This window comes from Camelus dromedarius, chromosome 3 (genome assembly GCF_036321535.1).
Source record: "Camelus dromedarius isolate mCamDro1 chromosome 3, mCamDro1.pat, whole genome shotgun sequence".
Classification (NCBI taxonomy): Eukaryota; Metazoa; Chordata; class Mammalia; order Artiodactyla; family Camelidae; genus Camelus; species Camelus dromedarius.
Window position 1 is genome coordinate 112,192,172 of NC_087438.1, and position 12,180 is coordinate 112,204,351.

At 43.5% G+C, this 12,180-nt stretch overlaps 1 long non-coding RNA gene across 1 annotated transcript in view; it reads left to right on the plus strand.

The window, feature by feature from the left end:
* LOC116152346 (uncharacterized) overlaps positions 1–12,180 on the plus strand; it is a 681,617-nt gene that overhangs the window by 402,958 nt on the left and 266,479 nt on the right. Inside the window, exons 6-7 of the long non-coding RNA XR_004135961.2 lie at positions 2,831–2,913; positions 4,005–4,127. This is a non-coding gene — a long non-coding RNA (uncharacterized LOC116152346). The remainder of the gene's footprint in view (positions 1–2,830; positions 2,914–4,004; positions 4,128–12,180) is intronic.

The window sequence follows — 12,180 nt, forward strand, 5'->3', positions numbered from 1 at the left end:
TGCTGATTTCACAGCACCTGCAGACTCCTTAGCATGGCCTCTGAGCCCCTCCTGTAATCCAGCCCAACCCGCCTTTCCTGCCTCACCTCCGGCTCCCCTGTTCCCTTCCTGTGCTCTCGCATCCCCTTGGCTCTCCTGCACGCCGTGCTGCTTCTTGCTTCGGTGCCTCGCTCTGCTCATGCTCACACAGACTTCTCAGTCTCCTCTTCATTCAGGCCTCAGCTTGGGTGCCGCTTCCTCCAGGAAGCAGTTTCTGATTTCCCCAATTCGCATGAAGCCCATCCTCCAGTTGTGCCTCTTTCACGGGCTCTGCTTGAGGCCAGGGACCACGTGTCGTTCATTTTTGTCTCCTTTGGGCGTGGCACCGCGCTCGGCACATAACAGAGGGTAGCACAAAGTGTTTGATGAATGAGTGCGTGAATGCATACTGGTATATGAACACAGCTGGGTAGTGTGTGAGGTTAAATATTAAATGTGAGTACATTTTTAAAAAGGTGTTTAGATGTGAAGAGATGAAAGCAGGAGTTAACCACAGACTCTAGGCATTATGTGATGCTTTTGAATCCTGATCTTTGCATGCTGAGAACATGTCTGGAACCACCAGGGAAGATAATAATCTCTGTAAAGGCTTTGCTAGACTGAGTTTGGGGGCTACAGGGAGGAGGAATTTAGTTATAAAAATGAGAGGAGAAAGGGCAGGTGAGGTGTAGCCTGGCCCTCCTTTTTGTGCTTCCTTGATAACGCCCTGCCCCAAAGGTCACCCTGCAGCCATCCCTCGTGTCCCCGGTCCTTTAATTCTGCTTGCAGTCCAGACCATGCTCCGAGACACATGATTAACAGCCCTCCCACCACCTCTCCCCACTCCCTTTAAATGTGGCCACACTACCACTCACCTAAACCCGACAAAAAAAATACAGTCCTGTCACAATCTTGTGGCAAGCTAGATCTCCCAGCATTAAATCACCATTAAGGGCCTCTGTGAATTTGATAACAGCTTTAGGGTTTTTTTCCCCCTCCTTTCTCCCATTTAGAACTCATAGCTTTCCTGCTATGGGAGGGGGACGCTAGAGAGACAAACCATCCACTACCCTGTCCTCCGCCGGGGCGTGCGCACCATAATCATTCCGAGGCGGGAGGAGTGCAGAGGACTTCCTAGCAAAGCTCCTTTCAGGCAGAGCATCCTCGACTTGTTGCGCTGGTGGCAGAGATGGAGAGTGTGAGGCTGGCACCTGGCATCTGTCTGCACAGCCATCTGTGAAATGCTCTCACATGGGTATCTCATTGGGTCCTAATAGGAATCTTGCTAAAAGAAGTGCCGACTATGCCTGTTTTAAAGACAAGAAAAGCAGGGTCTAAAAGCCTGGACCGCTTCATAAGACCCCAGGACTGAACACAAGACCTCTGACTTGGAGACTGGAGATTCTGAGAAACTTCAGATATATGCCAAGTGATTTGTTCTTTCTGAAGTCTTCCCCCTGCCTGTCAGGCTCTGAAGGTAGACATATGAGTTTCAAATCTTGGCTCTGCCAGTTACTACTTGGGTGACTTTGAGAAAGATACCTACTTATCTGTCTAACAGTTACCTAGTGCCACAATGATGTTGTGTAACAAACAGCCATGGGACTTCAGGAGCATGTGGTAATAAGCATTTATTTTTGCTCAAGAGTCCAGAGATTGGCTGAGTGATTCTCTGATCAGGGCTGGGCTCACTGTGCGTCTCTGGTCAGCTGGTGGGTCAGCTGCGGGTTCACTCACCAGCTAACATGACTCCGCTCTGCCCCGTGTGCCTCCCGTGACAGCCGGCTTGTCCAGGTGTTTCTTGTGCAGCAGCAGGGTTTAAAGAGAGAGAGAATAGGAGCAGGCAAGCCCTCTTAAAGCCTAGGTTCAGAACTGGCACGTCGTCACTTCTACACAAGTATTTTGACCAAAACAAGTCACAAGACCAGCCAAGATCCAAGGGATGGGGAAATAGACTCCATCCTTTGATGAGAGGAGCCACAAAGTCACCTGACACAGGGTGTGCACAGAGGGAGACCTTTAAATGGCACCGTTAGGGTACTTGATCTCCTGAAACCCCCAAGTTCTTTCATTTTTGCATTTTAGAAATAGAGGTTAAAGTCGTATCCATCGCATGGGGACATGGTGAGGGTTAAATGAAGCAATGCAGGTGAAGTGCTTAGCATAGTGCCTGGTACATAGCACATATAAAAACACTCTGAGTCTTAACTCTGAGACTTGTTATTCTGGATGGCCGTTCTAGAATAGGGGTCCCTTCCCCTGCTCCAATTATGAAGGACTATTTTCAATCCCCTTTTATTCCTCCATTTGCCCAGAGGGTAATGTCAGTATATCAGCTTCTTCCCACCTCATTCTTGGCTGTCTACTGGACTTCTGTAAGAACATGTAGGGTCTTCAGTCACTGGCAGACGCCATGCACTTAGCTATAAGAAGTATCACACACGCAGTGACTGGGAGGCTTGGGCAGTGTGGAGCCAAGCTCTGACGTTCTCGAGAGGACATTCATGTGCTACCCTCCCTGACATTCAGCTGCTGATACAACCTGTCCATGTGCTTCCTAAGATCCATCATACCTGAATTCAACCAGTCTATGTATGCATTTCCCCTCTCCAATGTCTGTGAAAATTGCTTTCTGTTGTAATTCATCTCTTCAGCCTGAACTTGGTGATTTGCACTTAGGTGCTTCCGTAATATACTCACTCTGGAGGAAGTTTGAGTTTGTTTCTGTTTCAATTTGGGATTTAAAAGAAAAATAAATAGAATTTGAGTAATAGAGTTCTTTTCTTCTTTTTTCCATCTCTTCTTCTATTAGGAACACCTACCATACATGAAATGTGTTTTAGAAGATGGAGGAGAATTAGAGCTGGACCCTTCCCTCAGGGAGCCTTTGATCAGGTAGGGGACCTGGCATGCACTCACACAGGTAACTGTGATACAGAGGTAAATATGATTTAAAACAATGAGGAATGGGGCACACAAGAATCAGGGGTAACTCATTGGAGGGATACTGGGCTTCTATTGGGTCAAAAAAGGGAGCCTTTGAACTACCCTGATGGATAAATAAGAGGTTGCCAATAACTTTTTCCCCCTTATATAAAACTACTAAAATTACTATGGGTCTTCAAAAAAGTTAGGACAATGTAAATAAAGGAAGAAAGTGAGTCTTTGTGTCAGATGTTGTTGGTTGATTACCCAGTATCCTTTCTCACCTTCTTCCTTAATAACACAACCTTGATGATATTCAGGGCAGCAATGTGTCCCCCACAAAAGACTACACTACCCAGCATCCTTTGTGGTGGTTTCCTTGCCTGTGAAATTAAATTCTGGCTAATGAAATATAAGTGGAAAAAATGTGGGACTTCCAGAAAAGATCCTTAAGAGGGATGATTTCATTGGAAGGTTTGGCCCTTTTGCCCCATTCTTCTGAAACATGAAGGTGATGGTTACATCTCCAGCAGCCAAGGTGGATGAGGAAGTGAGTTTGAGGATCGCCATGTGTACTAGTCAGGATAGACTAAGTTATGCTACAGTAACGACAATCCCCAAATCTCAGTGGTTGTCTGCTTCTTACTCACCTCAATGTCCAATAGAGGTCAGCAAAGAACCTGTGCTCCATAGAGTGACTCTGTCACCCAGGCTGATGGAGGCTTCCTCTTGATCTGTGCATTCAAAATCACAGAAGCAGGTGGAAGAACATATGTAATGAGTTGTTATATATCACGTGCTTGAAAGGAGAGAAGAAAAGAACTTTGGTGAACAGAAATAATGACTTCTGTACTGTGTGCAAGGATGCGGAGCAGAAAGTTAGATTGCTCGTGAATTCCTAATAACTTGGAGAGTTGCTGCACCGGCCTGGACTGCCCACCTCCAGACTTTTTCCTCTCAAGAGAATAAACCTTCATGTGTTTAAATCATAATTTTGTTTTTTTTCAGTCTCATGGAGCCAAATCCATTCCTAACTGATTTACTTCTCCGCCACCATTCAGGCATAACAACAGACGTTACGTGATGAGTGCACTGGGGACGAGGCATAAGTCTTTGAGGACAGCTTCTGGGAGGAGCAGCCTTCGCACTTCCTGTTTGTGTCATGTGATCATGCTACCCTCCACGTGAGTAACTGAATCAAAGCCAAAGGCTTCTTTTTTTTTTTTCTTTTCCCCAGTGATGAGAGTTTTTAATGGTACATACATGTTGGAAAAATTAATTTAACCCTACCAATTCTACATCAACAAGATATCCGGTGCCCAGGATTTTACTTGGAAAAGAAGGTCCACAAGAAATGTGTCCATAAATGTTTACAGCAGCTTTTTAAAGGCTTCTGTCCATAGGCTGAGCAGACCACTGGCCATGAAATGGCCCGGCTTGAGAGCTCTGCCCGGTGGGAGGGCTGTGCATTGGGCGGTGACTAAATGACCAGTCAGCTGGTCTCATTCATGTGTTGAATCTGAGACACCTGCTGCGTGTGAGTGTCAGCCACTGGAGTGCCCGACTGCCTCATCCAGAGCGATTCCACATTCGTGAGCCGTGAGCAGGGGGCTCAGCTCTCGGTGAGGTCGGGCTGCGTCGGTCCTCAGACCTTTCCTTTCTTCTTTGTGCGTCTGTACAGTAAACTCCCTATGACGTGATACAAAACTAGAGCCTGACCAGCACAGTGCGCCCCCCTGTTACCTGTGTTCTATATTGTGTCTATTGATGGTTTTTTAAATGGTACTTAATTTTCTCTGTCCCTTAACAATGTGTCATGACCGTCTTCCCAGGCCGTTAAATACTCTTTTCCAACAACACGTGAACTAGTGTAGAGTACGAGGCCCTGTTGTGCTCCGCAAGCAGTGCTCCTGTGGGACTTCTCTTATGACAAAACGGTGTACAGCGGAAAAGAAGCTACTTTAGGACACACCTTGCTAATGGGTGTACAAAATAAATTCAGATGAAGCACAGTTGCTCAGAGACGCGGTTTAAGGCTCTGGGGCCTTGATGCTGCGTGGCTGCGTGGAGTCCGGGGAAGGAGAGGTGGTCCCTCTCTCGCTGCTTGGAGTGTGCGCTCCCTCTGTAACGGCTCGCTGCAAACCCGGCCCTGAATGCTGTTTCAGTTTCCCCCTTTTTAAATGAAAGCGAACATCCTCTTTGGATTTCTTTCGGTTAGCAAAAACAGGTATGAATATCGATCTTTCGTAAAAGAGATGCGGTGCAAAGCGAACTTTCGAAAAGCAGGGGATACCTGGATTCTATCGTATGACTGTATTTATTTAATCATTCCTCTAATGTGGGATACTTGCGTTATGAATTGTCCTTTTGTTTGTGTGCTTTGCTTTTATGTACAGCATCAGACTCACCATTTTTGACATTAAATATTTGCATACATCCATGATATTTGTATAGCTAGGAGTTTGATAGGAGGATATTTGCTAAGAAGGGAGATGTTTTAGAACAAGGACCTGGCATGAAATAAGCACAAATTTGTGAACTAGAAAAACAAGGCGTCTTATCAAATAGTCAGATTTTGCTAACGTTGGCTACAGTGGCTGAGTTACCCATACACTTGAATGCCAAGTTCAGGCATAGCCATTAAGATTAAGGAGGGTTTTTTTTTTTTTTTTTTAATATAGAGAGAACCTGGAATATTGCAAGGTGAATCCCTTTGTCCTCTGCAGTGACAGAAGAAAAATCCTTTGGGGCGTTACATTGTGCTTTGTGTTAAAAAAATAAAATACTGTGCTTTAAAGGGGATTTTATCGGTGTAGATACAGTCTTAAAACAAACAATGTCCTAAGTAGAGGAAACTCTATTATGGATTAATACCACCACTTCCTCTTTGTGTCAACCTTTTCAACAACTTTTTTTCCCAAAATTGTAGTGTTTCACTGGATGCCATAAACAGCATAGCTTAAACAGAAGGTAGCTTTCCCATTTTACAGGTGCAAGCACTGAGGTTAGGTGATTTAATGCAATAGAATGCCAGAACCTGGCTCATTGAGGGCACTTGTGTTCACCTCTGCATTTTCCGGTGGTGAGAGTGAGGCTTGGCTTAGCTGTTAACCATCACCACACAGCTCTCGTGTGAAGGAGGTGGGCCCGCACCCGTTTCTGATCTCACATCCTGTTTCTCAGCCCCTTGCCCTGAAGTCAGCCAGCCAGCCAGCCAGCAGCAGAGTCTGGATGAAAGGCCAGGTGGACTGACTCTGCATTCAGTCCTTTTTAAATAAACAAGTGGAAGTACTCTTGTCCCACTCTCCTTCCTCAAGAAATTCTTACACGTTAATATGCACAAGAATCATCCAGGGGTTTCTTGAACATGAAGGTTTCCTGGGCCCCACCCCAGACACTCTGTTTCAGCAGGCCTGGGCTTAGACCCAGATATGCGGATTTGTAACAAACTCCTCAGGTGATTATGAGGAAGGTGGTGCATAAGGCAGGCTTTAAGAAACGCTGTCTGTCCAATTTCAAGCGTGAGATCTGCTTTGTCTCCTCTTCGAGCATGCCTGCTCTTAGAAAAGTGACTCCAGCCCCGCCTTGTTGTAACCCCTTATCAGCTCTGTGTGTTTTGCAAATTGCATTTGCTCTTCATTTACGGACAAACCAGGTCAGCACTGCCAGGCCAATAAGAGCTGGATTTTCCCTGGCCTCATGCATCAGTGACATATTTGCCAACATCGGCCCAGTTCCGACACCCCTGCAATCGGCGATGGTTGATGATGATGCAGGATACGTGTGACTCGATTTGCGGAGCGCCGGCTAAGCTCTCAGGGAAGTCAATAAGAAAAATCTCATTTTGATCTGCAGATTGGGCTCATTTGATTTGGAAGTCACTGGTAGCAAAAGAAATATGGGGCCCAGGAATGTCTCTTCCAGCCCCTCTCTCGCTGTAATCACCCCTGAGAAGCAGTTTCCTCCATCTGCCTCCTCCTCCCCTCCTCTCTCCATAGATTTAATGTGTCAGCGATGGAGGGAAAAAAAAAAAAAAGTAACAACCACTCTCAGACCTTCTGGGTGATTCTTCTTTCTCATCTGTACAGAGGAGAAAGGGTCAAAACAGCACCATAAACCATCTATCCAAACCATTCACTGCATGGCTCCTAGGAAACCCATGTGGCCTTTGTGACTTCTTACGCGGGTCTGTGACTTTAAGTTGAACAAGGTCAGAGAGGGAAAAAATAAATGCGTTATTAAGCCTTGTGAAGCAGCGCTTGGGTCTGGGTGCTCTGTGGGCTTGTGTGCGTGTCAAAATGGGTGCGTTTACCTCCTAAGTATGTCTGGACTCCAGTGGGGTCTGTTTATTCCCGACCCCACCCCTTCACGCTACTGTTTGCTCTAGATTTTACAATGTCCTCCCTTCTCGTTTCCCTCCTTCCTACCTTTTTCCATCAAATTCATTATCCATAGGGCATCCTGAGTGATCAGCAGATCCCACCCCTCGTTGCAGCCCTTTGGTGGCTTTGCGTTATCCTAAAGATAAAGTGTAAATGTGTGAAGTCCGGCGCGGTAGCCACTAGCCTCATGTGGCTGCTGGTTGAAATGTGATGAGTCTGAATTGAGATGAGCTATAAATGCACACATCACATTTCAAAGATGTAGAAGGAAAAAAAAAAAAGGGTGTAAAATATCTTACTAATAATTTTATGTTGATCACATGTTGAAATAATATTTTAGATATACTGGCTTGACTGAAATATATTACTTCATGTAACTTCAGGTGTTTATTTTGGACCTTCTAATGTGGCTACTAGAAGATTTACAATTACACTCGTGGCTTACATTGTGTATCTAGTGCTGCTCTAAAGTCTTGAACGTGGCTCGCCCTCATCTTGTTCCATTCCCTTCTCGCACCCTCTCTTTTGGCTTTATGAATTTCCTTTAAAATTGTGAATTAATTATTCATCCTTTTGTTTCTGGGATTTTAGTAAGCTGTTGCTTCCTTCCACTGTCACTCTTCTTACTCAGTCTTACTTATATTTCAGTGTGTCTTCCGGAAGTCATTTCATGGATGCTACTAGCTCATTCCTGACTCCCTGAATCTGGCTTAGGTGCTCTGCCTGTAGATCCAGTAGCATCTCTATATTATGTCCTCTGCAGTACTTTCCATACTCCTTTAGATTTGCTTTAAAAAGTATGTATACGGTGGGGAGGGTATAGGTTAGTGATGGAGTGTGTACTTAGCAAGCATGAGGTCCTGGATTCAATCCCCAGTACCTCCCTTAAAATAAATATATACATAAATAAACTAATTACCCTCCCCCCAAAACAAACAAACAAAAGAAGTATGTATACATAAAATCTGCCCATTCCACTAAACTGTAAGCTCCATTAAGACAAGAGCTGTATCTGTCTTATGCACCTTTGACCCCAGAGTAGGAACTCAATAAATGTTTGTTGAGTAAATCTAGGCATCTTATTCAATGGGCAAAGGGACTGAGGTCCAGAGTGGGGAGACTTGTTAACCAAGGTCTCACAGTGGGTTCATGGCACAGCACCTCAGGCCAGTGCCATGCAGCAGGGACACAGATTTAAATAATGTATGATATCGGAAAGCAGTGTTTTAAAAGCAGTGGATTAAGATTTGTACACGTTGGTTTAAATCTGCCCAAAAAGGTACAGAAAGAGCTAAATAACAGAAGTAAGTGTGATGCCAAACCTGGTCCTGGCTGGAACACTCTGCAGCCTAAGAAAATCCTTTTGCAGCAGCACTGACTCCAGGACTTCACTTCTGCCACTGTTGGGTTGGGAGGAATGGGACAGGGGAAGGAAGTGACAGGACCATGGAGATCTGGGCCATATATAGGTGGAGCAGATACACAGGGCAAGCTGAGTCAGAGCTTTGATGTGCTCAGGGAAATTGTCCACCTGGATTACAAACCAGGGGTCATTTCTTGAGATGGCGGCAAAGCCATTCCTCACGTTGACATGTCTCTGAAGAGAACAAAACCAGAAGAGCGATTTTTAGTCATGAAGCCTCCAGGGTTCTGGTATCATCTTCTGCCATCCTTGCACCTGGGAGAAAATCCTTTCCGGTCCTAGCAGTACGTAGCTTAGCGCATTTGCAAAATGTGTCACATTACAGGTTCTTTTGGAAAAAGTGATAGAAGAGGAACTCTGCTTTCTGTAGAATTTTCTGCTGTAATTGAGTCTCACTTTTCTAATTACACAATATAAGCTCACAGCAGAAAAGTTGGCAAACATAATAGCACAAAGAAGGGAAGCTTTACCCATAATTCCAGCAGCCTAAATAATCCCACTATTTATACTTCCTGTAAATCTTTTGAGTAATCTTTGTGTTTATTCACTTACAGACTTTTATAAGAGTAAGATACTGTGAATACCTTTTAGTGGTAGTTTTCCTCTTGGTTATATATCATGAACAATTTCCTATGTCAAAAAGTACTCTTTTTGTAATATGATTTTTATCATCTTCCTTAATATTCTAATATAGTTAAACCCTCCCAACAATCTTCTATTATTGAACGTTTAAACTGTTTCCAGTTTCTTCTTATAAATCACTCTATAGGAATTCCCTTATGCACATGTCCCTGATTTTTCCAAAAGACAAGTCTGTAAAAGCAGAATTGCTTACCAAAAGGTAATGTATATTTTAAAGGATTTTGGTGTTTATTTTTAATTAGCCTCCTAAAATTTTTAGGGCAAACTGTTTTCAGAGTTCCCAGGTATTCTCTGAACACAACTCCTTTTATGTTTGGAAGTTGTATCATCTGCTATCATGAAGTTTGGTTGATGATATATCCCAAAGGGAAGGGATTTCCAAAAAAAGAAAGAAATTCTACACCCCAAATCATATGGAATCCCCGATGATTATGTCCACTTTGCTGTTTCCCAAAATGCTCTGTGAGGGAAGAGTTCTGTGGTGAGGTAGGTTTGGGCAATGTTGCATCCTCCATCTCTCCACAGATCTTGAGGAATCTTGCAGTAAATTTGAGCAGGTTCAAATATGTTTAAATCAGTTTTCTTCCTAAAGGTTATCTGGTCACCAGGCTCCTAAAAACCAAACACCAAGCCTACAAATATTCAATGGTGTGCACTTAGAGAACCGCCCATCTAGAGTTAAGCTCAAGGCACTACATCATGGGGGCTATACAGTGCATGGTTTTCTTTTAAGCCTGTGTACTTGACCACGGGAGGCAGGGCCAGATCAATTTGAGTTCTTGTGTCCACTGTCACATGACAAAACTGAAGGACTCTCTATATCAAGCCATATGGAACTTTTCAGTAAACCAAGACCATTTTCTGATAAGCAAAGATTAGAATTAAGGTTTTACCTCAAAAGCTCTATTCCATTTCCTCCCCCACTAAAAAACTCCATGCTTAAGACTGTGTGATGGCCAGTAAAAGGTTCATCTATGTCGTCATATGTATGGGTGCAAAGTCATAATTGTTATCTGTTTAATTTCTGCCCCAAACTGTTAAGACTCAAACAGAGAATAAGTTAAAAGTTTACTTGTTAAAAACCTCCCTTAGGCCAAGATTTCTTAGAACCCGAGAACCATAAAAATCAAAAGTTTGGTGCCCACGGTGTCTGTGTTTCTCAAATACTAGAATTTTGCATACTACTATCATATTTTCTTACTGTATTATGAATTTAGTATTTTTCCTCAAGTTGACTCACAATTTTCTTTATATATCTTCTTTAGTTTGCCCTCAACAGCAAAAAATTCTGCAAAAACACAGATTTGGCAGTTTGATCTTTTTCAAATAGTTACTACAATAAACCCATACGTATTAAAATAAAACTGCCTGTGAAACACCTAAAATTATGTCAGGTCTTGCATTGGCAAATTTTTTTCTGTAAAAGATCAGAAAGTAAATACTTCAGGGTCTGAGAGACATGCAGTCTGTGTCACAGTTGCTCCGTGCTGTTGTTGTGGTGCAGAAGCAGCCCTAGACAACAGATAAACAAACAGCCATGGCTCTGTTCCAGAAAAACTTTTATTCGCAAAGACAGGCAGGGCTGGATTGGCTCATGGGCTGTAGTTAGCCAGCCTCTGCCCTGGATGAAACAAAGAGCTTATTGACATTTTCCCCTCCTAAGTGATTGCCTTGGTTCCTTGTAGACACAATCTGAATGCACGAACTGGGCAGTAACTGAACAGCAAAACTTCTTATTTGCATTCTACCTCTGTTATCTGAGATAGTCCCAGCTTCAAGCCATGTGTCTCAAATTTTGAGATTTGATTCATCACCCTGAATCTCATAAGCCTAAGATTATAAAACAAACATAAAATAAAAATCATGAACCAGCCATTGCTGTTTCAACAAAAGGATAGACATTCTGAAAGACTAACCTCTCCTCACCTTCCTAATGAACTTCACAGGAATGCACTGCTCAGGGGTTTTACCCTTGCAAAATTATTCTTCATAAAAGGAAGGGAAAAAAAACCCCACAACCCAAGCAAACTGGGTTCCTAAATTATTGACACATTAAAATTTAAAATGTTAATTAACAGAGGCTCTTATCTGAGAGAAGCAAATTTGCCCTGAGTTCCCAACTTTGCTGAGTCTAGACTCTGGTATCTTTTGTTTGACTGAATTGGTCCACAGTTTATCCCAGTGGCCTCAAGATTTATAAGAGGGGAAAAACCTCCTAAGCGTAATAGAAAACAAAGCATTCTTCATCTTTACAAATCTTTTCCAAATAGATAGTCCCATTAAATTTGTTCAGTAAATCCAGGAGGTGGGAGTGATTATCTTCACTTTACAGGTGGGAAATCTCAAGTTAATCTGGCAGCTGAACTGTTAGCCACACTTTAGGGAGAACTCTGTAGCCATGCTAGCCAATTGCCACCTGCTAGAGTGGGATCGCCAAGTACCCCTTGAGGTGACTCTTCCTGCTCTTTCCTGCCACACCCTACTCATTGCCACCATCCCAGGTCATACACCCAACCCAGCCCTCCATCTCCTGTGGTGGTCCTGAGGGCACCCATTAAAGGGTGCCTGGCTGGGTCAAGGTAAACCCATCTCTCTCTAGTACTAAAACACAACTCTGCTCTAACTTATCAGCTAATAGTATCAACTCCTATCTCCTAATTCTATGTCCAGTATTTTTCTATATATTGTAGCTGCTTCTGTGATGTAGAGGAACTTATCTAAACTAAGATTGGCAGAATTACTAATTCAGCTTTCAGTTACAAAGGGTAACTAGAGAATTAGAATGCGGAA